At 41.4% G+C, this 25,690-nt stretch overlaps 1 protein-coding gene across 1 annotated transcript in view; it reads right to left on the bottom strand.

Moving 5' to 3' along the window:
• Nucleotides 1–25,690, bottom strand: part of SLC24A3 (solute carrier family 24 member 3) — a 554,001-nt gene that overhangs the window by 211,751 nt on the left and 316,560 nt on the right. The window lies entirely within an intron of this gene.

Raw genomic sequence — 25,690 nt, 5'->3', positions numbered from 1 at the left:
AGCCCATAGGTTAGTGGGCAGCAGAAGTGTAAAGTCATTATTGCTGAGTGCACTTGCTTCTCACAATGTAATGTGAACATGTGTTTTCAGAGGATCTTGCTAAAAATGCAGACCTGATTCACTAAATTTGGGGTGGGGCCAGAGATTTTGTATTGTATCTGGTGCCCAGGTAACGCTCATTAAAGTGGTCCATGGGACACACTTTGAATAGCCGGGACCCAGAAGATCTGTTGGTTGTTTCAGCAAGACAGATGGTACCAGCTTCCACAGCTGCAGGAAGGGCAGCTCCAATTCAGGGAAAGGAGAAGCAGCATTAGGAGTTGAGGGCTGGATTTACTTTGTGGGCAGATGGCTTGAGAGTGCTGTGTGATTACTTCACAGAGAATCAGAGAACATCCAAGTTGAAAAAGCCCTTAAAATCACTAGTCTGCAATCCCTGAACATGAAGACAGTGGTTTTCAAACTATGCTTTCCAGGTCTCCCTGTTTCTGGAACTGCCTTGTTGGGGTGGGCATGGGAGTAGGATGAAACATGAGGAGTGGTAAGGAGAGCAGGGCTTTGATCCTTCCAGCCAACTTCCATGAAGCAGCTGTGATCTGTACATTGCTGAGATTTGGTTTATAATCTATTGCTAAAAAGAAATAGAAAAGATGGGAGGGGAAATGACAGGGTTTGTTATCATGTGGTTATGAAGGGAGTGTGGCCTGGTTTCTGGCAGTCACAAAAAGTCTTTTCTCAGCCCTGATAATCTTGGTTCTGGGTTCCTGCACATGCTCAGTGGTATAGAGAAGGTGTGCATAAAGATTCCTCAGAGGCCAAAATGCTCCTCCCACCCATATCTTGAAGAAGGGATAGGGTAAAGAAGTCTCAGGCCAGCTACTTGTTTCATGAGTTTTAAGGACTGATGTTTACTTCCAAGGAAATGAAAGGATCCTACTAATCAATCAAACTGGATCAGTAAAAATGAAAAGAAATCTTAAACAGTTCTTTGTCTCTTCCAGGAACTGAAAAAGGACATGCCTCCCAATTGATAATTGCATTTTGTCCTGTAATTGCAGAAAAACTGTGAGATATCCTCCAGTGGGGGAGCAGATGGCCTCATGAATATCCCAGGGAATGGGAAGAGGTGGCAAAGCAGCAGGGCCAGACCACTGCACCTCTGACTCTGACTCAGAGGGACCTGCTAAAAACATCACTCCATTCCCAGGGCCAGGGAGCATGGCTGACCTAGATGTTTGATTCCTTGCAACTCCACATGGGAGCAAGAGTCAGAAAAAAGAAACCCTTTTATCTGGTCTTAATTAAATACAATCTGTATAGAGGGGAGCAGCTCTGTATAAGTGTGGAAGCCAAACCATCTGACTCCAGTGGGAGTACCTCTGATGGCAGGAGCTGAGTATTCAGACCTGCCTGTTATCCATATGGAAACTGAGAAGGCCCTTCTTTCAGAGTTGCATTTGTCCACCCTGATGTCTCAAATGTTCACTAACTCATATCTGCTCTTACAAAGTTCTCAGATTTTATGCAATTATGTACTGTCTTACCACCTACATTGTAAGCATCTTGAGTTATGAGCCACTTCTAATAGTTCTCATATATATTTCTGTTTTTCCTTCACTACTTTGAGCAAAGTATCCCAAGCATAACAAATGAGCTGCATTGTTTTGAAACCTCATGTGGTTGCTCTTCTACTAGGTCTTATTTTGTTTTAATTATGAATATATCCACAAGCCTTACTTTTCCTTAATCCTTGGATCTGGTGCTTGGAGGAACATCCATAATTCCTCATGCTTCGATTCCCTGCACATTCCCTTTACTGTCTCCTGCAAGGAAGCTAATCTGAGTCAGAGTGTAAATTACTAGTGGGCATGCATTACATGTGGGAAAACTGCTTCATTAAAAATGGTCTGCATGTATGCCTGCTCCCTATCTTTCTGTGCCATGTGGGTCATCAGGTCAATTCTGGCAACTGTGCTCTTAAATAATGGTGGGGAGAGAGAAGGTAGCTACATTTGAACCTTGAGCTTGCACATGTAAATACAGCAAACTTTATCAGAGTTTTGCATGGGTGGGTATCATTAGATGCATGCCTAATTCTTAACTTTGTTAGGAGATTCCCCAAAGAGTAGTAGCTGATATGATGACCAACCTCCTGTTCCGCATCTTTAACCATATAAATTTTAGCCTGATGCTGTTGCTCAGGCAGACTTCCTTTTGCACATCTATGCACTGGCACTAAAACTATAGTTTTTTTATGCTAATTTTTTTCTTTCAGGCTCCATATTAAAGCTATTGCTGCATCACACCTGGGTACCTGGAATCTCAGTGTGAAGACAGAATAAGAACCTTCTTCCTGGCTGTTCTAGTCTCACCTTTACTTAGGAAGTTACAGCTTCCTCTTACCTGGCTGGGTTTCCCTAGGACCAAGTGCAAGATAGCACCTCAGGACCCCTTCTGGAAGGCATTCTGTGATGATATTGCTACGGTCCTTTGGAAATGCTTTCAAAGCTTGTGGTTTATCCTGTCTGACGACTTCAAATGTGGCAAATTAGGTTCTCAGAGGGTGATTTTGTTTGTGGGAAGTGGACAAAAATCCTCTAGAGGTAAAATATGTGGATCAAGCATATGACCAGGCCAGGCAATCATATTTGTGGTTAAAACAAAGTATGAATGTAACCTAAGGCTTTTAACTCTAGTGGGACTCATAAACACCAAAGCTCTTCACCTGACAAAGAGTTTAAAAAGTGCTTGGATGACAGCAGTGTCATGGAATAAATGTGTGGCCTCCCAAGATACTGTTTCAAAGAGGGCCCAACTCTCTTCACTCAGTATGTTCTGAAATGTATGTGAAGACAAACCTCATTATTTACAGCATAAATTGCACCTGAGCCAGAACTGGATTCTGATGCTCAGGATTTTGCTACCCTCTTTACAAAGAATAGCACACACACTACCTTCAGACAACTGTCCCTGAAGACCTAGTTTATTTATCAATTCAACCAACATTTATCAGTTGTTAGCTGCCCACAAAGTGTGGTGACTGGTTCTTCCATGAACACAAGATGCAGCATTTCCTCTCAAGGCCAATGCTGACTTCTCATCCCACCCAGGTGGATAGACTACTCCCTCCCCAGTGCTCCTGCAGGGAGGCCTATCACACAGCCTCCTCTGTCTGCCTGCCTTTTACTCCCCTTTTGCATCCCCAGCACTAATTGGCACCTACTTGGCACATGATAGGACCTCGATAAACACTCGCCGAATAAATGCTTCATGACCCAGGCCCTCCAGAGTCTCACTTTTGTAGCCCAGCATCATTGGTTATTACAACATTTTCTATGATACACATTTCAAAACCGATCTTGCCTTCTCTGCAAAGAGCCACCAGTATCCAGTTTTCCCTCTCCTTCCTATAGACTCCCCTTGAGTGGCAGTGACACCTATTTGAGGATTATGCACGGGACCATATTGCATTACTGTCACTCACTAGATGTATAACGCTAAAGAAGTGATTTCATGCAATGGAGCTTGGTTTTTAAACCTGTCAAATGAAGAAAGATGCACCTCCCTGGCTCATTTGCATAATAAACATCATGATAATTATAATGAACATCCTATTTGTTTGGTACCTACTATATGTCAGGCATGATCTTAAATGCCTTAAGTACATATCTTAATTTGATCCTTTCTTTAAGGCTATGTGGGAGGTGTCATTATCTCTGTTTTATATTGGGTTGGCCAAAAAGTATTTGTTTTTTTCCATAAGCTAGCTTGAGTAGAGCTTAGCTGTTTTTACCTTCATTTGAAACCATTATCTAGACTGTATTGTGGCAGCTGTCATATGAGCGTGCATTAAAAAATACTTATACAAATTGGTAAATTTTTGTGTAGCCATTTTAATATTAAGATGGAAGAAAATATACAACATTTTCAGTGTATTATGTTTATTATTTCAAGAAAGGTAAAAACACAACTGAAACACAAGAAAAGATTTGTGCAGTGTATAAAGAAGGTGTTGTGACTGATCAAACGTGTCAAAAGTGGTTTGCAAAATTTTGTGCTGGAGATTTCTTGCTGACCACGTTCCATTGTAGTATGGACCAGTTGAAGTTGATAGTGACCAAAGCGAGACATTAACTGAGAACAATCAATGTTATACCACTTAGGAGATAACTGACATACTCAAAATCGACAAAGTTATTGGTGAAAATGAAAAATGTGTCTAAATTAACTTTTGGACCAACCTAATAGATGAGAAAATATTTCTGTTTTATAGATGAGAAAACTGAGCCTAATGTACATTGGTAATTCCCATGGGTTACTCTGTGAGAAGCAGAGGATCAGGCTTTGACCTTCAGGGTCACTCCATAGATCTTTCCCTGGGACATTGGATAAACTCAGGTCTGTTGGTGGGTGGTTCTTCCCTCACATAGGCTTACGACCTCAGGTTCCTTTCAGCTCCTCCCCCTCCTTATTCTCCCAGACTGGGGTGCATTTCTTCTTTCATTTTCCCTCTGGGACAGTCTGAGTCAAGGCTCAACTCTAAAAATGACAGTATCAATGACCTGAGGTCAATGACAATGTCAGTCACCTGACATCTAGATCCTGAAACATTTCTCTTATATTTTGGGGGATGCTGCCTTAATTCCAGGGTGATTATCCAGGCATACACACAGAAACTTAGATTTTACCCAAACTCTAATGTTCATCTTCCAGTAATTAAGGAAGGACAACAACAAAAAAGCAGGAAAACATAGTCAAATCTTTGTAACTTCAAAAATAAAATACAGGTAATTTCATCTGGAAGCAATGGTCCCGGTTTCCAGTCAATTTACCATCCCTGAGGCAGGAAAACTGCCCTAAGGTTTGGGTTCTCAGTAAGAGGAAGTCTGAAAACAGGAGGCTTAGTTTGCAAGAAGATGACCAGACGCTTATCCTGATACCAAACATAGTGATTACTTATTTACATATTTTCAGTACCTAATAAGTACATTCATGCACAGCCTCTCAACTTTGCATGCTCTAAGGTTTCTGTATAGATTAGAATGCAATTTTCACTTGGTCCTAATCATTTAGATCCACCTCATGTGTGCCTCTCCCTCTAAGTGTTGCCTTTTAACACTCCCCTCAGCCCCGCTTATTTCTCTCCTCTGGCTCCACCTTCTGGTCTAACTGCATTTCCCCACAATGGATTAATTTGATAATGCTTTGCCAGGTGGCATACCTCAGATTCTCATTTGGAATTTCCACTGGCTTGGATCTCTGTAAGACTGTAAACTCTTGGAAGGCAGGACTGTAGGCTTTTTCCTCATCCCCTCTGCTGCTCCCCTCTTCCTGCCAAGACAGGCCTGGTAGTCTGCATGTGTTTAGTAAGAGCATCACAACACATATTAATGAATTCATTACAGCTGATGACTTGCAAACCAGGAGAAGCTGGGAGAGGAGGGCCTGGGACTGACCATCCACACATAGTTCCCATCCCACAGGCCTGCTTGCTAGAGCCCCATCTGGTAAACATGTCCCTCCAAAGTCCCCTTCATTAAATAGAGCTAAATTTTCTTTCTTTTGTCTCTTTCTCTCTCTCTTTTATTGTTTAAATTTTATTGTTCAAGTACAGTTGTCTCCATTTCCCCCACCAACTCCCCCCATCCCAGCCATCCCCACCTCCCACCCTTGATCCTAGCCCCCTTTGGCTTTGTCCATGTTAAATGAAGCTAAATTTTCTTAAATCTTTGGTGATATTTTTTATTTTAATGGGAACATTCTGGAAATAATGACTGAGTTTCCTAGAAATGACCTTGATAGGAATGAGATTATGCATCCTAAGGCTAATACTGAGATGTGAGGAATCTATGATTCTAAGTAGATGGGAGGGGTTGTTCTACATGCTTGGTTTATACCTCCAAATCCTCTTCCTTAAGGATTTATCCTAATCCAGGAAAAGAATAAAGTAAATGATGATAGCTGTGAATGGCATTTTAACTTGACTGTGTAAAGAAAGTAGGGGCAGAGAAAGAAAGGGCTGGGGTAGGAAAGTATGCTCTAGAATGGAGGATGGAAGAGGATTAGGAGGATTAGGGAAACTCCAACATCATTTAGAGATGTTTCCTTGGTTAACTGCTATCATTATCATCATGGTTATTAAAATAATTAAGCCTTTGGTACGTGTCATTCTTTTCTGTCTGTGAAGTTTCCATTATTGGCTTTAGCCTAAAAGGTAAATTTTGTTAGAAGGTTGAAGCAAAATATGTTCACTATAAAGGGAGAATAGAATAAAATGCTGCTTTCAAAAGATAACATCTACATGTGAGGTACATATTTAGGGGTTTCTTAAAGCAGCTGGCTTTTAAGTCTTCATCATCTCATGTTCTTTCTCCAGATAGTTTGGCAGGGTTATCCTTCCTATAAGAATCAGGAGTGGGGATGCGGAGGGTATTAATACTAAATTATTTGTAATTTTGAAATTACTTTAAAATTTATACATTTCTAATACATTTAAAGTGCCACTGTTATTCAAATAGATTTTCTTTTTATTAACACTTAACATTGATCTTTGGTGATTGTAAAAGATGAATTAGGACTAGTCTATAAAGGGAAGGAAGACCAAAGGTGTTTTGTTCCCTCCTCTCAGCTTCCTTTAGCATTTCTGAAAATAATTTTGGAAATAAAGCAAATCAAACAAGAACTAGACAGTCTCCACACCACTAATGTAGATGTGTCAGGAAATCTGTTTCACCAGTCTCCATGCAGTATTAACCACCCACATGTAACACAAGTGATGTTTATTTTTCACTTTGGCACTGACTTCACCCAATGTACAATGTGGAGGAGTTGGTATTACTGGCTTCTGAGAACCTTCTGGATTTATATTTGTGTAAAGGAACAGCTTTTGCATTTTCAAGGCAGACTGAAGAATTAGTCTGCACTTAATGACCTGATAGTGTACATAGAAAACCCTATAGACTCTATCAAAAAACTACTCCACCTAATAAATGAATTTGGCAAAGCAGCCAGTTACAAAGTCAATGCTCACAAATCAAAGGCATTTTTGTATACCATCAATGAAACATCAGAAACAGAAATCAGGAAAAAATTCCATTTGATATAGCAACAAGAAATAAAGTACCTAGGAATAAACCTAACCAAGAAGGTAAAAGACCTATACTCAGGAAACTACACAACACTGAAGAAAGAAATGAAGGAAGACACAAACAAATGTGAGCATGTACCATGCTCATGGATGAGAAAAATTAACATCATCAAAATGGCCATACTACCCAAAGTGATTTATAGATTCAATGCAATCCCTATTACAATACCCACGACACATTTCACAGATACAGAACAAACATTTCAGAAATTTATGTGGAACCATAAATGACCCTGAATCACTCCAGCAATTTTGAGAAAGAAGAACAAAGCAGGAGGGATACAATACCTGATATCAAACTGTATTACAAGGCCACTGTAATCAAAACAGCCTGGTGCTGGCATAAAAACCAATGGCACATAGACCAATGGAACAGAACAGAGAGCCCAGAAATAAACCCAAGTCTCTATGGTCGGTTCATATTTGAAAAAGTGGGGAGAAGCATAAAATGCAGTAAAAATAGCCTCTTCAACAAATGGTGTTGGAAGATCTGGACAGCTATATGCAAAAAAAAAAAAAATAAAACTTGATCACCACTTACACCATACACAAAAATAAATTCAGGGTGGATAAAAGACTTAAATATAAATCATAATACCATAAAAGTCCTAGAGGAAATCATTGGCAGGAAAATCTAAGACATTACATGCAGCAATATCTTCACAGATATGTTTCCTAAACCAAGGAACATAAAGGAAAGAATAAACAAATGGGACCTCAACAAATTAAAAACCTTCTGCATGATTAAAGAAAACAGCATTAAAATGAAATGAGAGCCAACCACATGGGAAAACATATTTGCCAATGACACATTGGACAAGGGCTTGATCTCCAAAGCATATAAAGAACTGACATGACTCCAGTCCAGGAACACAAAAAACCCAACTATAAAATAGGCAAAAGACTTGAACAGACACTTCTCCAAGGAGGACATACAGAGGGCCCAGAGACATATTAAAAGATGCTCAGCTTCACTAGCCATCAGAGAGATGCAAATTAAAACTACAATGAGATACCACCTCACACCAGTCAGAATGGCCAACATAAATAAATCAACAAACAAGTATTGGAGAGGATGTGGAGAAAAGGGAACCCTAATGCACTGTTGGTGGGATTGCAGACTGGTGCAGTCACTGTGGAAAACAGTATGGAATTTACTCAGAAAACTAAAAATGGAAGTGCCTTTTGACCCAGCAATTCCGTTGCTGAAATTATGCCCTGAGAGCCCTGAAACACCAATCCAATGCACCCCAATGTTCATAGCAGCACAATTTACAATAGCCAAGCACTGGAAGCAACCTAAGTACCCATCAGGAAATGAGTGGATCAAAAAACTATGGTACATTTATACAATAGAATTCTATGCAGCAGAGAGAAAGAAGGAGCTTATACCCTTTGCGACAATATGGATGGAACTGGAGAGCATTATGCTAAATGAAATAAGCCAGGCAGTGAGGGACAAATACCATATGATCTCACCTTTAACTGGAACATAATCAACAAAAGAAAAAAGCAAACAAAATATAACCGGAGTCATTGAAATTAAGAATGATCTAACAATAGCCAGAGGTGAGGGGGGAAGGGACGGTGGGAAGAAGGGTTTTCAGGAACTACTATAAAGGACACATGGACAAAACCAAGGGGGAGGGTGGAAGCAAGGGAGGGAGGTGGTTTTGGAGGGGCTGGGGGGAGTGGGGAGAATATATGGACAACTGTAATTGAACAACAATAAAATAATTTAAATTAAAAAAATTAGTCTGTATTTAAATTGAGTGCCTAGGCAGAGACAGTTGTGTAGAGAATTTCAGTTTGCTTCTGGATTGTTCAGGTCATACCAGAGCAGTACCCTCACTGGGAGCATTTACTGAGTCCTCTGATCTCTGCTTCCTGGTAGAGGGGTTCTGCCTTTAGAAGGCAGGTCTGGAGTCTGGGAAACCCTCATTCCACTTCTAGCTCTACGCTGAACATGTTCTCTGAGTGACTTTGCAGAGGCCATCTGTCCTCTCTGAGTTTTAGTTTCTTCATCTGTAAAATAGAGCAGATTATAGCAAACACATATGTGGTACTTATTGTATCTGCACTATTATGAGTGGAATGACAGACAGGCTAGCTTCAAGGTCTGGGCTACTTGTTCATGCCATGAGTCTCACAGCTATGCCCCTGAGAAAAAGTGCTAGTACCAGACCCAGAGAGCTTTCAGAACTTAGGTGTAAAGAGCCCTTGAAACGAAGCATGGGTTTTTCCTCCAAGCTACTGCCCAGAGCTGGGCAGGGCAGATGCAGCTAGAATTGCCATTTACCAGAGACTTAGCAACTCTGATTTTAGGTTACCTTTCTTATTGGAATGGACATATTATAATTAAACAGCTTGCTACCATTTTTATGTACTGTATACACCTATGTAATCAGTAACCAGATCAAGAACAACAGGAACATGACCAGCACCCCAGACACCCCCTTGTGCAGTCCCATAGTCACTAATGCCTAGGGCTAACCATTATCCTGGCTTCTATCTGTTTCTGTCCTATAGTATAAGTGGAATCATATAATTCTCACTCTTTTGTATTTGACTCAATACTATGTTTGTGAGATTCAACCACACTGTTATGTGTAGTTGTAGGTCATTATAGATCATTAGCATTGCTGTATAATGTTTGTTGTTTGACATTAGCATCATTTACTTATCTCTTTCATTATTGATGGGCATTTGGGTATTTTCCAGTGTTGGGCTATTACAAACAGTTCTTCCACAGACATTCTAATACATTTGGTACACACATGATTTCTACTGTGCATATTTCCATTGCTACACAAGAGTGGAATTGCTGGGTCACAGAGCAACTCCATGTTGCTGTTCAGCTTAAGTACTTGCTGCTGAACAGTTTTGCAAAGTATTGCATAAACTTATATTCCCCCCAGCAGCAGATGAGAGTTTCAGTTGCTTCATATCCTTGTTGACACTTAGGATTGCCAGTTTCCCATTAGCCACACAGGTGGATGTGAATGATACCATGTTATAATTTTTATTTGCATTTTCCTGATGACTGAGTTGGGCGACTTTTCACATGTTTATAGGCCATGTGAATTTCCTCTCTATGATGTATATTTGTTTACATCTTTAACCCTCTTCCTCCTATGGGATTACCTCTTTTTCTCATAGATTTGTTACATATATGCATATGTGTATATTTATACAAATTATTGTAAGTTTAAAATCGCACTAGTCTTGGGAATGTTTCATTGGGTAAAGAGGTATAAAATAATAAGGGGGGAAGCCTGGGGAGGGGCAATGATAGGGAAGGATGGGAAAGGCTGGAACTGGATTCTCTGCTTAGGACCAAACTCCTGAGTTTGGAGGAGCACATGAGCACATGCAGAGTAGTAAAAGAAGTGACAGTTCAGGAGGTCTTTGGAACAGATACAGTTGGAGGAAAAAAAAAACCTTCCTTGAAAATGCCAGCAAAAAAAAAAAAAGAAAGAAAGGATTCAAAAGGGATGGAAAAGCAGAGTAAGGAGATGCATAGTCAGGTGAGAAATAAAAACCTAGAAAATTTGATATAACCTTTAACATATAGGTGCTTATAACTTAGCCAAAGAAGGGTAAACAACTGTGCAGAGCACATGTCACATTTTGGAGTGGCCCTATCCCTCAGGTGCTGTCTGTAATGATGCCCTGGAAATATGATTAAGGATGAGGAACAAAGAAGGAGGAACACCCTATGTGTACAGAGGTCATATTTTTATGAGAATACCATATCATTATGGGGGTCCTGCAGGAATCTAGCCTGTATTAACTAAAAAGAGACCCAGTTTCAAAATTTATAATGCAAATGAAAATGCTGTTAACTCAGTGTTACATTATTGGAGAGGGACATTAACACAGATAATTCCAAATGCATTAATGTTTGGCTCCTGAATGTGTCTTGGTATCAACACAGTGCCAAATACAGGTGTCTACCTTTCAAGAAATTCAAATGCTTGAAATAAAATGATTATCTCACCAGGTACACTTCTGATTTGCCCCTGCTCTCTGTTGCTGAGAAAGACCAGTATCATTTCTCTATTAACAGCCAACACTCATTTAGGACTTGGTGAATTCCAGCACTGTGCAGTGTTCTAGATCAGTGAGTTTTCAACTCATGGCACATATAAAGTAATCACTAAAATTTGGTAGCACACTAAAAAATATATTTTTTGCTGATCTGACAAAAAAAACAGGTATAATTTTGATTCATTCACACGGAACAGCTATTGTGTTGGCAGTTGTCTTTTTTTTCTTTTTAAATTTGACAATCTAAAGGAAAAGAGGTTAGTGCCCTGACTAAATAGTCAGGTATTGCATGTTCTAAAAATTCTTGTGGCACACAGTGTCCTTACTGCAGCACACTGGTTGGAAATCGCTGTTCTAGATACATTTTTTTCATCTAATTCTCCAAAGAACTTCATGACGTAGGTACTATTATCTTCTTAGAGGAAAAACTCAGCTCAGGAAGGTCACATAACAGATATGCAGTTGCAAAACTGGCCCTGGTAGAGGTGGAATTATAACACAGATCTGATGCTCAAACTGATGGGAAAGAGTGGCCTAAAATCATGGACCCTGCTGCAGCAAAATGGGTGGTCTAAACATTTCTGCTACAAATGCAAGGAAAATTCTCATCATTCATGGCAGCTATGTTTCACAACTGTATTCCATAAACACCAAATTAGGGTGTATGTACTATGCCACTCCTCTTATAGGAAACACAGGATTTGGTTCCTAGAAGCCTTGAATAACTACAAATGGTCTATACATACCTTATTTTATGCATAAACACTTCACTTAACATATACTGTTGATTCATTAACATTGAACTCATAGCCAACAGCACTATCACTCAGGCCTGAATGAAGCTTATCTAATACATGTATTTTTTTCTGTAAGTCACATCATGCCTTCATGTGCTTAGAAATACTAGACAGCATGCCAGCATTATGCTTGGAAGTGATTTTATACAGAAAAATCACCAAGAAGCACAAAAATATACAAATTTTGCCACTAAGTAGATTGAAAAGGATACTTGTTGATAGTTTCAGAGCTGAGACAAGAAGGCAGACAAGCTGAGACAAGCTTCACTTTGTTGGACCTCAGCTGGTAACATGCATGTGGAATCACTACTTTATGTGTCTATGAGCAGGAATATTGATTTTTGGGTTACAAATACATTTTAGCAAGTAGGCCAATTTGAAAACACAGAATCTGTAAACAAAAAGGATTAACTACATATTATTTGTTGACTGAACGAGGCTAAGGAATTGTCTTTATTAAGTCCTATGCACCAAGAACAAATAATGATTTCATGTAAATTATCGAGCTAAGCAGAGTAATGGCCACACTCTTCACTCTGCTTCAGACAATGAAGAAAAAACTTTCTTCCAAAGAATGCAGAGACTCCTGGGGACAGCCGAGCAGTGTATATACTGAAAAAGTCCAGCATTGGTAAGTGTGATATCCTAGCCTCCACAGTATGGATAAGTCCAATGCCCTGTCTGGGTTGCTGTGCCCAGGAAGGGGTGCTGTTTTGTCATTGGCCCTTTGTCATTTATCTGGAGGCACTATATATGCTAGCAGTGGCCTCTCAAAATACTCCCTGTATGATTTTCCACAAATGTCCCCAGAAGCCTATGAGGTCAGCAGGGGCAGGCATACTGATTTCACTGTTTGCAGCCAGATGGTTTGTCTAGGGATATCCCAAGAGTCACTCTTCTTTTTTTTTAAGATTTTATTTATTTATTTTTAGAGAGGAAAGGGAGGGAGATAGAGAGAGAGAGAGAAACATTAATGTGTGGTTGCTGGGGGTCATGGTCTGCAACTCAGGCATGTATCCTGACTGAGAATTGAACCTGTGACACTTTGGTTCACAGCCCACGTTCAATCCACTGAGCTACGCTAGCCAGGGCTAAGAGTCACTCTTCTGATTCATGTGCTACTTTGGGGGCTGAAGTAGCAAGGGCACCTCTGGGCAATACCCACCTGTGTAGTGTTTCCCTTAGTCAATGGGAATTACCAGGGGAGGGCAAGACTGCCCCTTGCCAGCTCAACTGCCCAATTTTAGGGTTTGTTCTTGAGGTTCCATGCTTCCAACAGGTTTAAAGAGGTCCAGAGTTAACAACAGCAGTTGGCTGAAGCAAGCACATGGTAAAGTCTCTTACTGACCAACCTGCATGGTGGTCTATGATGGAATATAATTCTACCTGCTGGTGACCAAATCCCAATGTTCCCAAAAGAACTCTGACATATCCATGGGCCAACAGATCCTGAGCAATGTGTCTAATGGGACATAGACCAAACCTGGGACATAGACCCAACCCAAAATAACTACCATCTGGCCTATGTGTGATTACTGCTGCCTCCTAACCAATGACAACCACAGCAATTCTGACATCCTCCTGCTTCCTGGGCAGACACTGTGGAGATATCCAATCATCAAATTATATTCATGTTTTGTCAACATCCGATCCAGGCCTACCCCCTCTTCTAACACCCCTCCTTAGAGTCATGCAGACCAAGGCAAACCTCCCCCTTCCAGAGATATTCCTTTCTTGCAGCAGACTAAAGAATCTAACTTGTACTAAGGGGGATGGCAAGTATATTCCTGGTCATCGCTGGTGGACTTTGACACCTGAGGACACTATTTTATTGGGAAAGAAAACTTTAGACTCACCTTTAGTCAGGGCATTGAGGAGTGTACTGCAAGTGCTTTTAGTCCTGTGCAGTCTCCATCAGCAGCCCTCATGCAGTGCTCCCACCCCCAGGCACACCGAACAAACATGCAACCTAGATCCAAAACTCTTCTATATTGTTATGCAAATACGGCTTCAACAATAATCCCAGCCTTGTTCTCCCAAGCAAATCACCTCTCTGAAGACCCTAGAAATCTGGGAGTCCCCATTTCTCATTGGCCTAGGATTCATGGCAACTGCTTTGAACAACAGAATGTGGCAGACATGATGCTATGCCAGTGGTAAGCACAGTGTGGCTTCCAACTGATCTACTGGAACGTTGTTCAGCTGCCACGTGAATAAACCAGGTTAGCCTAATGGAGGTTAACAGAGCATAAGGCCCAATTGCTTTCACTGCTCCAGCTGACAGTCTGTCAACTGCCCAAAGCCAGACTGTCTAGCTGCTGACAGCTAACTACAGACATGTGAGAACACCTAGATAAGACCTGAAGAACCACCCAAGTAGGACCAGCCCAAACTGCCAACCAATAGAACCATAAATGGTTGTTGATTTAAGCTACTAAAATATAGGGTCATTTGTTATACAGCTAAAGCTAACTGATACAATACCACTCCTTTGAGATCTGAGCTGAAATAATTAATGAGAACTAAGGTTGGTTAGTCACTGCTATGCTAAGTAGGATGTTTTGCAAGCACCTATAAAATACTTTGTGCAAAGAAGAATTCTGTGGTCAGTTTTGAAAACCCCACTATTGTACTTTCCATATGGAGAGTCATGGTCCAAAGTAGCATATTTAAAGTTTGTGAGAAACCCTGAATTTAGAAATAATTTAGCATTTCTTAAATGCTGGATTAAAGAATCATTATTTTCCACATAATACCTATGATGATCTCTCTTTTTGTAGTGTCCCAAGAAAACAGTTTGGGAAATGCTGCTCTAGATTAACAAATGAGTCATGGTTTCCCATCTGTAGACCATAGACCCACTGAGGAGCCTGACTTATTGTGAGGGGGTCAGATGTCTATGTGCAGATGGTGGAGGAGTGGTCAAAACACTCCTTGAATGTAAAAAAGGAGTCCCCACACTCTGAAATGGATTGGGGATCATTATTCTGGTTTCAGATTGTCTAGTTTCTTCAAGGACTTGTATCTCCTTGGGCTACAAGATGGGCCATAGATAGAGGTGACACAAAGCATCCCCTGGAAAGGGCTGAAATGAGACAAGTGCTGGCTCTAGAAGGTGGACGAACTGCCTGACAGTAATTGCCATAATTCTATATTTACAGAAAACTGGAACTTTGTAAATACCAAGTTGTGCTATTTATGTAGCTGTTTCTCATCAGTATATGTGGGAATTCTGTAATTATCATGAGTGCTATTCAAAGGCTTCCGGAATCTCAGGCAAATGAGTGTAGTAGATAGAACTGGATGAGCCTACAAACACCACTGGCCCTGGGCTCCTGCTGTTTCATGCAGCTTAGCTACTCATATCAGAACAAAGGGCCAGGGCAGGGCCCAGGCTTGATCCATGACCAGGCTCTAGCCTGGTTACCCCTCTCCTTGAGGTGGAGATGAAGGAGCAGCAAGGGCAGACCCTAGTCACTCAGGGGTTTGGATATGAAGCCTTCCCAAGAATGCCCAGTCCACTTTAGCATTGGACTTGAGACTTGCTGATGGTGTCCTGAAAGCAAACATGGCCGTGGCTCCCATGCCTACTCCCTCAGGGCCTCCCTGGGTTCTCTGGCAGCTTACGGAATTGGGAAGTTGTTTCTAGAGCTGTGCCTAGAAATAAAGGCTGAGAAAACTGATAAAAAATGTGCCCCAGGTCCTTCTAAAATCATCATTCAAGTCACCATAATGGGAATGGGGCTTCCTGCCCTGCTGCTCTCACTCTGGAGGCCCATGGCCTGGGGTCAAACCCCAACTTGGGTCACTCATGAGCTATGTATCCAGGGCAAGTTGCTTAATTTCTCTATGTCTCAGTTTTCTCACTTGTGAATTGGAGGAAATAATACCTACTTCATAGGGGACAAGTCATTTAACCTCTCAGAGCTGTAATCATCTATGCTCACTTAGAAAGCTGCTTGCACCTTTCATTACTGTGTAATGTTTCCAGTTCAAGTCTCACAAGATATCAGACTCCTAGGAGCTGAGAACCATGCTTATCTGTCCCTTCCTGTCTCTGTTCTGCACTTCTCATTTACAAAGGTTTCAATAAATATTTCTTGATTTGATTGAAACTGAGGTATTTACACATATATTGGTTTAAACATGCCATAAGCAATTTGTTTCCTTGGTCTGGTACTTTTACAGGCCTCAGTTAGTCATTTCTAAAATGAGGGGATGGAAAAGGTAGGGGAATTAAAGGAGGGTGTGTGTGAAGCCACCAGCATGGTTCTTCCCATATAGCAGACCCCCAGCCAACACCATTCCCCCTCCATTCTCTTCACAACTTCAGATCAAAACAACTAGACAGCTGTATTTGTACATTATATAGCCATGTGGATCATGTTATTCTTTTTCCCACTCTCCCTTATAAGCATCTTAGTAGGAGAGAAGAAATTCCTAACTACTTGGTTGATTGCATTTTTTAATTTCAGGGAAACCCTCTGATGCACTTGGTACACTTATGGGTTCATTTGTGGCTGAAAAATGAAATGTGAGTATCTGTGACCTGTTAATCTGGTGGTGAGTTTAAAGCAGAGGAGCAATAAACATCGGTGATCTCTGCTTAGCTTCCCATCCCCAATGCCTGCGGACTGGTGCACAGTGATGCAGCTGCACTGCATGGGGTAGCTGGGCCACTGGAAAATTAAATCAGGCATCAATTGATCTTGCCCTTTGCCACTAATGTTATTGTTTTTGGGGACTGTGGCTTTTGTTTCTCCACAGGAGGCCTACTCCTTATATGGAGCAGCTGCAGGCCTTTGTTCTGTGCACATGGTCATGTGACTTGATCTGACCCTGGGACCACAGAGACTTGCCTGTTCACTTGTGACAAGAAGGTACAGACCCTTCACAAGTGCCTGGTTACACCCCACTGCCCAAGCTCCCAGCTATTGCCAGGTGAGTTTTAGATGTGCCATATCAAGAGTTCTGTGTGTTTCCAGAAACTCCAGCCTCCTTAGAAGGGGCTTGTGTCCTGGGAACTGGACAATGTCATGGCTGTCTAGGAATAGATGATTGAAGTCACCTAGAAGCCCTTTCACATTTTGTGTAAAAACTGGCTTGGACTTGGATTAGACATTGAGAAAATTTTTCTCATTTAAAGGTGAAGAAGCTAAGATTGAAAAGAGCAAGTGACATATTCAAGGTCATAGAGCCAGTCAGTGGTGGCTCTGGGACAGAAGACCCACAACCATTGAGCTGTCATGGAAATAAACAGCTTACTATAATGACACCCTCCCCCAGCCACATTCTCTCTCCTTTGGTGAATGGGTCTGGTACAATCAATCACCTATTTACTTCAAAGACAGAGAGAGACCCTTGGCACTCAACTGATTTGAAGATATTCTAAGCGTAATGGCTACCCTGTTGATGTGCAGTAAGTATGATTTCTTTGTATCTTGTTATTACAAATGTATAATAAGAAGCAACTAAAGTCTCTTTCATGTCTGACAGTGCTGGACTGTCCCTTCCCTTTTCATGCTGTGTCTCCATGTCAACGCCATCACTAAATAAGTAGATATGAATACATTCACAGTAGAGCTTTTTCCTTCCTTTCCAACAGTACTTTTTTTTTCTTTAATGAGGGTCAGCTAATTTTATAAGGAATGACACAGTAAATCATCTCTTTAGTCATGCTGAGCTCTTTCTAGTTTAAACAGATTCCTCTCTGAGCTGACTTGTCTATTTGCTATAAGAAGAAAGACAAGGACACTCACTTTCTGCCATTTTGGGTATAGAAAACTCTGGTTCCTTTGCCAGCAGAGCAAAGAGTGAAGCAACATTTTCCAGTGATAGGCTGTCAGTGAGAATTCACACACAAGTGAGAACTGATAAGGGTATAATAAGATGCACAAGACAGCTGGATAGAGGGTTAATGTGTAACTAAAGAGAAGGGTTGTATCTAGTACCAAAGGTGGGACATACTTGAAATGTTTGAAGAACAGGATGGAGGAGAAGGTCTGTGGGGCTGAAGTGTGCTAGCAGGTGAAGTAGGCAATGAATTTGTAGAGTTAGGCAGGGCCAAAACACACTATCCTGAACCCCCATATATGTGTTTAAAGGACCACCTGGACCACTACATGGAATATGGACATAGGGAGAGATCCTGATCCAGGTGAGGGATGATAGTGGACTGGATAATGGTCAGGCCAGTGGCCATACAGAGAGGAGATGGGATGGAGACACAGTCTGTAGGTGGAATGGCCAGCACTTGCTGATAGGTATGGTAGGAGGCGGAGAAATCAAGATCCCAATCTCAGGTTGGAATCTTACAAATCCAACCTGAGCAACTCAATGAATGGTGGTGATAATTGCTGAGAGGGCCAAGCTGGGATATAAATGGGTTTTCAGGGAAGAATGAAAAGTTGCTCTCTTTTAAGAACTCATAGCTTTTTTTCAAACTGCATCTGACTCCATATCAACCCATGCTGTCTCTTCAGTGGAGTGCTGAGTTGCCAAGGGAGATATTAAAAACCAACACACTCACAAGCACACACCTTTACTTATCCAGAATTACACTTTAAGCAGTGCACCTAATATATTAAAAATAATTCCTAATGACTTTTAAAAAAGGATTATAAATTCAACTATCAGCTTATGGCCAAGATGGAGGCATAGGTAAAAACACTGTGCCTCCTTGCACAACCAAAAGAAGGACAACAACAAATTTAAAATAAAAAACCAACCAGAACTGCCAGAAAATAGAACTGTATAGGAGTCTGAGAACCAAGGTGTTTAAGAAGAAACATTCACCCAGACTGGTAGGAGGGGTGGAGATGGGAAATTAGAGTGAGGAAGACTCCCAGCAAGGCAGTGGCTGGAGGACTGGGATGGGTGAGGCAGTGCCTGGTGGAGTGGGTGGTCCCACATTTGCGTGTGGATAAACCAGGAGGAGCAACTGGGGGACAAGACAGACTGAGCAACCCCAGGCTCCAGCCTGGGGAAATAAAGCCTCAAAATCTCTGACTGTAAAAATCTGTGGGTGTTGTGGCAGTGAGAGAAACTCCCAGCCTTACAGTGAATTCATTGGAGAGACCCACAGGGTCCTAGAATGTATACAAACCCACCCACCTGGGAATCAGCACCAGAAGGGCCCAATTTGCTTATGGTTAGCTGGAAAGTGAGTGAAAGCTAGCTGAGAGCCAAGCAAGCGGCATAGTTCCCTCTCAGACCCCTCCCCCCCATACAGCTCCACAACACAGTGATGTGGGTTTCCCAGCTCTGGAGAATACCCAAGGCTCCACTCCTTACTATGTAACAGGCACACCAAGACAAAAAAATATGACCCAAAGGAAAGAACAGATCAAAGCTCCAAAAATAGAACTAAGCAATGAAGAGATAGCCAGCCTGTCAGATGCATAGTTCAAAACACTGGTAATCAGGATGCTCACAGAAATTGTTGAATATGGTCGCTAAATAGAGGAAAGAGTGAAGGCTATGAAAAGTGAAATAAAGGAAAATGTATAGGGAATTAAGAGTGACAGGAAGGAAACTGGTACTCAAATCATTGATTTGGAACAGAAGGAAGAAATAAATATCCAACCAGAACAGAATGAAGAAACAAAATTCAAAAAAAAATGAGGAGAGGCTTAGGAACTTCTAGGGCAACTTTAAATGTTCCAACATCTGAATCATAGGGGTGCCAGAAGGAAAAGAGGAAGAGCAAGAAATTGAAAACTTATTTGAAAAAATAATGATGGAGAACTTCTCTAATCTGGCAAGGAAATAGACTTCCAGGAAGTCCAGGAAGCCCAGATAGTCCCAAAGAGGCTGGACCCAAGGAAGCACACACCAAGGCACATCATAATTGCTTTAACCAAAATTAAAGATAAGGAGAGAATCTTAAAAGCAGCAAGAGAAAAGGAGACAGTTACCTACAAAGGAGTGTTCCCATAAGAGGACTATCAGCTGATTTCTCAAAAGATACCTTGCAGGTAAGAAGGGGCTGGAAAGAAGTATTTTGAAGTCAGGAAAGGCGAGGACCTACATCCAAAATTAGTCTGTCCAGCAAAGCTATGATTAAGAATGGAAGGGAAAAGAAAATGCTTCCCAGATAAGGTCAAACTAAAGGAGTTCATCATCACCAAGCCCTTATTATATGAAATGTTGAAGGGATTTATCTAAGAAAAAGAAGATCAAAACTATGAACAGTAAAATGACAACAAACTCACAACTATCAATAAATGTAAAAAAAAACCCAAAACAAAATAAAACAAAAAACTAAGTAAACAACTAGAAGAGGAACAGAATCACAGAAATGGAGATCACATGGAGTTTGTCAGTAGGGATGGGGAGGGAAAAGAATGGGGGGACTATGTACAGGGAATAAGAAGCATAAATGGTATGTACAAAATAGACAGAGGGAGGTTAAGAATAGTATGGGAAATGTAGAAGTCAAAGAAATTATATATACGACCCATGGACATGAAATAAGTTGGGGGCATGCTGGTGGGAGGGCACAGTGCAGGGTGGAGGGTAATTAAGGGGAGAAAAATGGGACAACTGTAATAGCATAATCAATAAAATATATTAAAAAAGGATTATAGCATTCATAGACCTGCATTGTGTAATGTGTGCATTCACATGTTGTATGTGCATATAAACGTGGGGATAAAATTACTCTCCAGGACCTGCTCTCTACAGAGGATAGTATTAGATTTTGTTTCAAGCCAACTCTATAAAATGAAAAAGTGAAGAAGTCAAATGAATTTGAGCCTGTGGTCCAGGAAAGGATGCAAGTGTCCAGCACAAGCCAGAACTACTGGTCTTGGCACAGCTTCATATGCTGAAAGTATTATGCTAACTGCCAAAGTTACATGTCTGCGTCAATCCCTGAATCCACAGCACAGAGGAAAAGGCAGTTGTAACAAGTTCAAGAAGGGAAAAAATAGATTCTCAGGCTTCCATCTTTGTGAATAAAACAAGAACAATAAGAGCGCTAATGAAATAGCTGACAAGACAGATTCCATGATTACCTACAGGTAAGAAGCAGGGAGTTCTTGGTATTCTGAGGATCCATCACAAGAATAACGAAAAGCATCCCAATGAAAAGCCCAAGAATGACAGCCACAATTGCATCTAATTTGCATACTTGTTTTGAGATTTCTAGGTAAAAGAGCATGTCACCAAGAAATCTATTTGCTCCTAGAATTCTTGGAAGAAATACAAACAGCCTCCAGAAATAAGACTCTCAAAGAGAGTACCATAGATAGACAAGGACACAAGCCCTGAGAGTAGATTTGGGTGATTGGGTATCATCTGGTGTCCCATCCTACAGAAAGAGGGAGGGTTGATGGTTGGCAATTTAGTCCAAATATCCTTTGAAACAGCTTCTTGGGAACTAGATCCAAATTCTCCAATGAAACAGGTGTTGCAAACTACAAGGGCAAGTGCTCTTTGGGGTCTTTGAGGTTCTTTAAAGTGAGAGAACAAGGGCACCAAGAATAAGAACAGCTATGGAAAACCTTCAGGAGCTTTTGCAGAAAGCAAGTAACTCCCTGGGATCTCATGGGAAGGCAGGGGTCTTGGTGGAGGCATGGAACCTGAGAGTTCCAGACTCCATGGCCTGTTTCCTTTCTTGTTGGCCTGTTTCCTTTCTTGTGTTGACCCCCAGGACAAATGGGCTTAGGAAAGCAAAGCTACAGCTCCAAAATCAACTATGCCCATCTTTTACTGATAACATGTTTGGGTGCCTCTCTTATGTGAGCACTGCCTTTGGTTACTGAAATAATACCTCAGTAGCTAGAGGCCAACCCTTCAGAGAAAGAATTTAATTTAATGTAGTTAGGGAACATTGTGATTGTTATTAATGAAGATGTCTCTTTAGATGCTACATCTTTGTGCAAGTGTTCAGAAAGGACTCTGAGTCATTGTGAAACTGTGAAACAGGCTCATCTCTTCAGGGGTAGGTCTCTGCTGTCACTGGATCTTCACAATGCCTAAGCTACCTTGGCAGTGCTGACATCATGGAGACAGCCAAATTATGTAACTAAAGTAGGTGTCCTCTGTGTACCTGCTTTAACTTGCTCTGTTTTGTCTTGTGCACTGGAGTATCCTGGTATTCAAAATTTTAATTTCAGTACACTTCTCTCAGTGAAGGTTCATCCCCAAAAGACCCTCTCATTATGCTCAGGATTGATGGAACTCCTGGAGCCTTATGAAAACATCATATTACTGTATTTTTTGGACCATAAGATGCACCTAGGTTTTAGAAGAGGAAAATGGTAAAAAAATTTGAAGGAAAAATGTGGTAAAATATTTAATAACATAAATAACATAATACTTCACCAATGTAAATGTAAAGCTACATTTGAGCTATCAGACACACCCCCATTTCCTCCCAAATTTGGGGGGTGTGCATCTTATAGTCTGAAAATAAGTTATTTTCATTGCTTACTTCTTTTATTGTTTAACTCTTATCAGCTTAGTGGACAGACCCTATACTCAACAGCCAAGATATAAAGTGTACTTCATTCATTCATTTACTCACCCACTGAACCTTCCACAAGCAATTCCTGTGTACAAAGTGCCATGCTGGGCATTATAGGGTTATAATGCTTATCTTCCAAATTCCTTGGCAGAAAAACAAAAAAGTGGGAATGTAGAGTAGGGGCAGATTTAAGCTAGTGTAAAGTCCTACTTTTCTTTCTGGGAAGTAAGATAAGGCTTCAAGTAGATAGCATCAAGCTGGATCTTGCAGGAGGAGATCAAGGAGACCACCTGTGATGGGGACCTGGCCAGAACTGGGGTTAAGAAGGACCTGAACTTTATTGGTGCATGGTGAAAACTCTGATTTTTCTAGTCTATAATATAAGGGGGAACCCCCCCAAAGACCCCAGAATTTATTTATAAGAAATTACTTATTTATTAACATATATTTATTCTTACATGTTTAAATTTCAGTCACCTTCAAAATACTCTCCATTTGATGCGATACACCTATTGAGATGTTTTTTCCACTGCTCAAAACAGTTTTTGAACTCATTGATTTTGATGCCTTTTAGTGTTTCTGCTGTTTTTGTTTCACTTCTTCCACATCATCAAAATGTTTCCCTTTGAGAACTTTTTCATTCAGGGAAACAAGAAAAATAAATGTCACTAAGGGAGAGATCTGGTGAATAGGGATGGTGGGGCATGGGAGTCATGGCATTTTTGGTCGAAAACTGCTGAACACTCAGCTTGGTGTGGGAAGGTGTGTTTGTAAATCAACCATCATGAAATGGACAAATGTGTTGAAAGAGTCTTAAAAAACATTCATTGAAACTGAACACAGCTTCTCACTACAACACCAGCTGGGACACTGATACGGATGGGCTCCTAGAATATACACCTAGCTGGGGAAGCTAGTACCCCAAGACCCCGTGCCCCCTGCCCCCCTGCTCCCCGATCCAGAAGATAATTCTGGGGGTTTTTTGGTCACCTTTCAAATATGGGTATACAGAAGAGGAAAAAAAGACTGAAAAAATGGTTGGCACATGAATGGTGGAGACGCTGAAATGACAATGACAGTTACTGAGCATGTCCAAGGTGTGCTCTAAGCAGTTGGTAGGGCTGATTTCTTTAACTGCCACACAGAGAGCTCTCTGAAGCAGATCCTATCATTACCCTCATGTTATAGGACAACTAAGGCACAGAGAAGCAAAGTGACTTGCCCAAGGCAATGTAGCTAAATAGAGGTGAGGCTGGCAATCTGACTCTGAACCCACCCTTCTCCCTCCCCAGATGTGTTGGCCCTCTGGTGGTGGGAACACTACAGGGGAGAAGTGTGAGCAAAGCACAACATGGATATTGTACTCAGGGTGTTGAGCTGGTACTAGTAATTATTAATTTTGGTTGAAAGAACATAGATTAGGAAGATCATTTTGGTGGCTACTGTCTGGACAAAAGGTAAACTACAGGTGGATGCAAAGTAAAACAATGAAAATAATATGAGTTAACATTGTCTTGTACCTATTATTTGTTAGGCACTGGACTGAGCATGTTACATGCTTTATCTTAAACCACAACATATTTCCTGTGAGGTAGCCTCATTCCTATACACATGTGGGGAAACTGAGGCCCAGAGTATTAAAAACCACACAGGCAGTAGGTAGCAGTCAGGGATTACACTCTTAACCTTCACAGTAATCCTGAGATGTGGCAGAAATAATAGAACTTGTCAAGTTCAAAGTTGGATGCAGTCCTGGAGGGAACAGACTGAAGGAGGCAAGGGTTTTGGGACAAGATCTTTGCTATTCTCAGCTCATTGACTCCAAAAAAAAAATGGGAAGGGCTGAATAGGAGGAAAAGTTGTCTAGGGGAGGGGAGCAGGACATAGCACACCTGAGGGCAGTGTGCGTAGTTCTGCAATGTGGGGTGTGGGAACTGGGTAGCTGCAGACCCCCCACAGGTCACTGCATGAGAAGGATGACATCTTTTTCTGCTCCCCATCCCCAGTTGGTTCAGACAGACTGTGCAAAGCTAGAGGAGAGCCTGCCTTAGGAGTTCCCAGCCTGATGCACTCACACAGGGGACACCTGCTGGCATCTGAATCTGAACCACACACACCAAGCCTGCCTGTGGAAGTTGGAACTGAGAAGATGCAGAGGAAGTCTCCAGTCAGGATCTTTAGAATGAACTCAAGGTGTGGGCACAGGTGCAAGTCTGCTCCTATTTGGGGCAACCCAGCTGGTATGTCAGGCAGACACTGTCAGTGCCCATCCTCATCATCCCTGGCATGACAAGCAGACAGCTTCCATCTGTGGGCAGGAAGGCTTCAGAGCAGCTTGTCTGCCATGGAAGTACAGCCCTCACCCAGCACCTGACAGGAGGCAGGGGATAAACACTACAGGACCCTTGAGCCTTGACGGGGGTCATTTGAGGGGCATGTTCTCCACTATCTGCCAGTCCCAAGGGTGGGATGGGGTGGGAAAGCCCAACCACACAGCCCTTATGAGCTGTTTTTCCTCCTTTGCCTCCCTCCATTGGGTGCTTCCTAGGATCATTCCCCAAATAAAGCCCCTTCCCTGACCTCCTTATTTCAGATTGGCTTCTCAGGGAGCCCATTTGAAACATGTGTCTCTGTTACAAGAGTTCTTCTAGTGCAGATCTGTGAGGAAGAAATGACTCATCAGACTGTGGAACAGGCTGCTGATCTGGATCCCTGGGGTACAGAAGCTTCTGGGCTTTAAGGCCAGGTTTTTTGTTAAACTTCAAACTCTTATCTGGAGTCTCTATACTGTACTAGGGTAGGAAGGATAATAAAGACAGGGACTAAAAACCGAAGTTCCCTCTGGATAACATTTATCCTGACATCTTGAGGCATTACAAACAGCAGGGCTTATACTAAGGTTCTCAACAGAACAGAATCATGGGCAACTACTGAGCAAAACCACTGAGCACCAATATTTAAAATGCATGAATTGACTATTTTATACAGATTAATTTCTTGACTGTTTGCTAAAGGCTAGTTCTTGAAGCTAGGGCATATGATAAACCCAAGTCGCAGTATCTCATTTTTTAAAATTTAATCCTTATTGTATTTTTTCCATTACCATTTAATCCCCTTTTATCCCCTTTTCCCCTCCCCAACCTGAAAGCAAACCTCACAGTGTTGTCCATGCCCATGAGTCCTTTTTCTTTTTTACTCAGTCCCTTCACCCTCAACACTCCCCAC

The sequence above is a fragment of the Phyllostomus hastatus genome, unplaced genomic scaffold (assembly GCF_019186645.2).
Source record: "Phyllostomus hastatus isolate PE091 unplaced genomic scaffold, TTU_PhHast_1.1 phas_contig_17, whole genome shotgun sequence".
NCBI lineage: Eukaryota > Metazoa > Chordata > Mammalia > Chiroptera > Phyllostomidae > Phyllostomus > Phyllostomus hastatus.
Note: the sequence above shows the minus strand (reverse complement) of the source record. Positions and strands in the feature narration are given on the sequence as shown.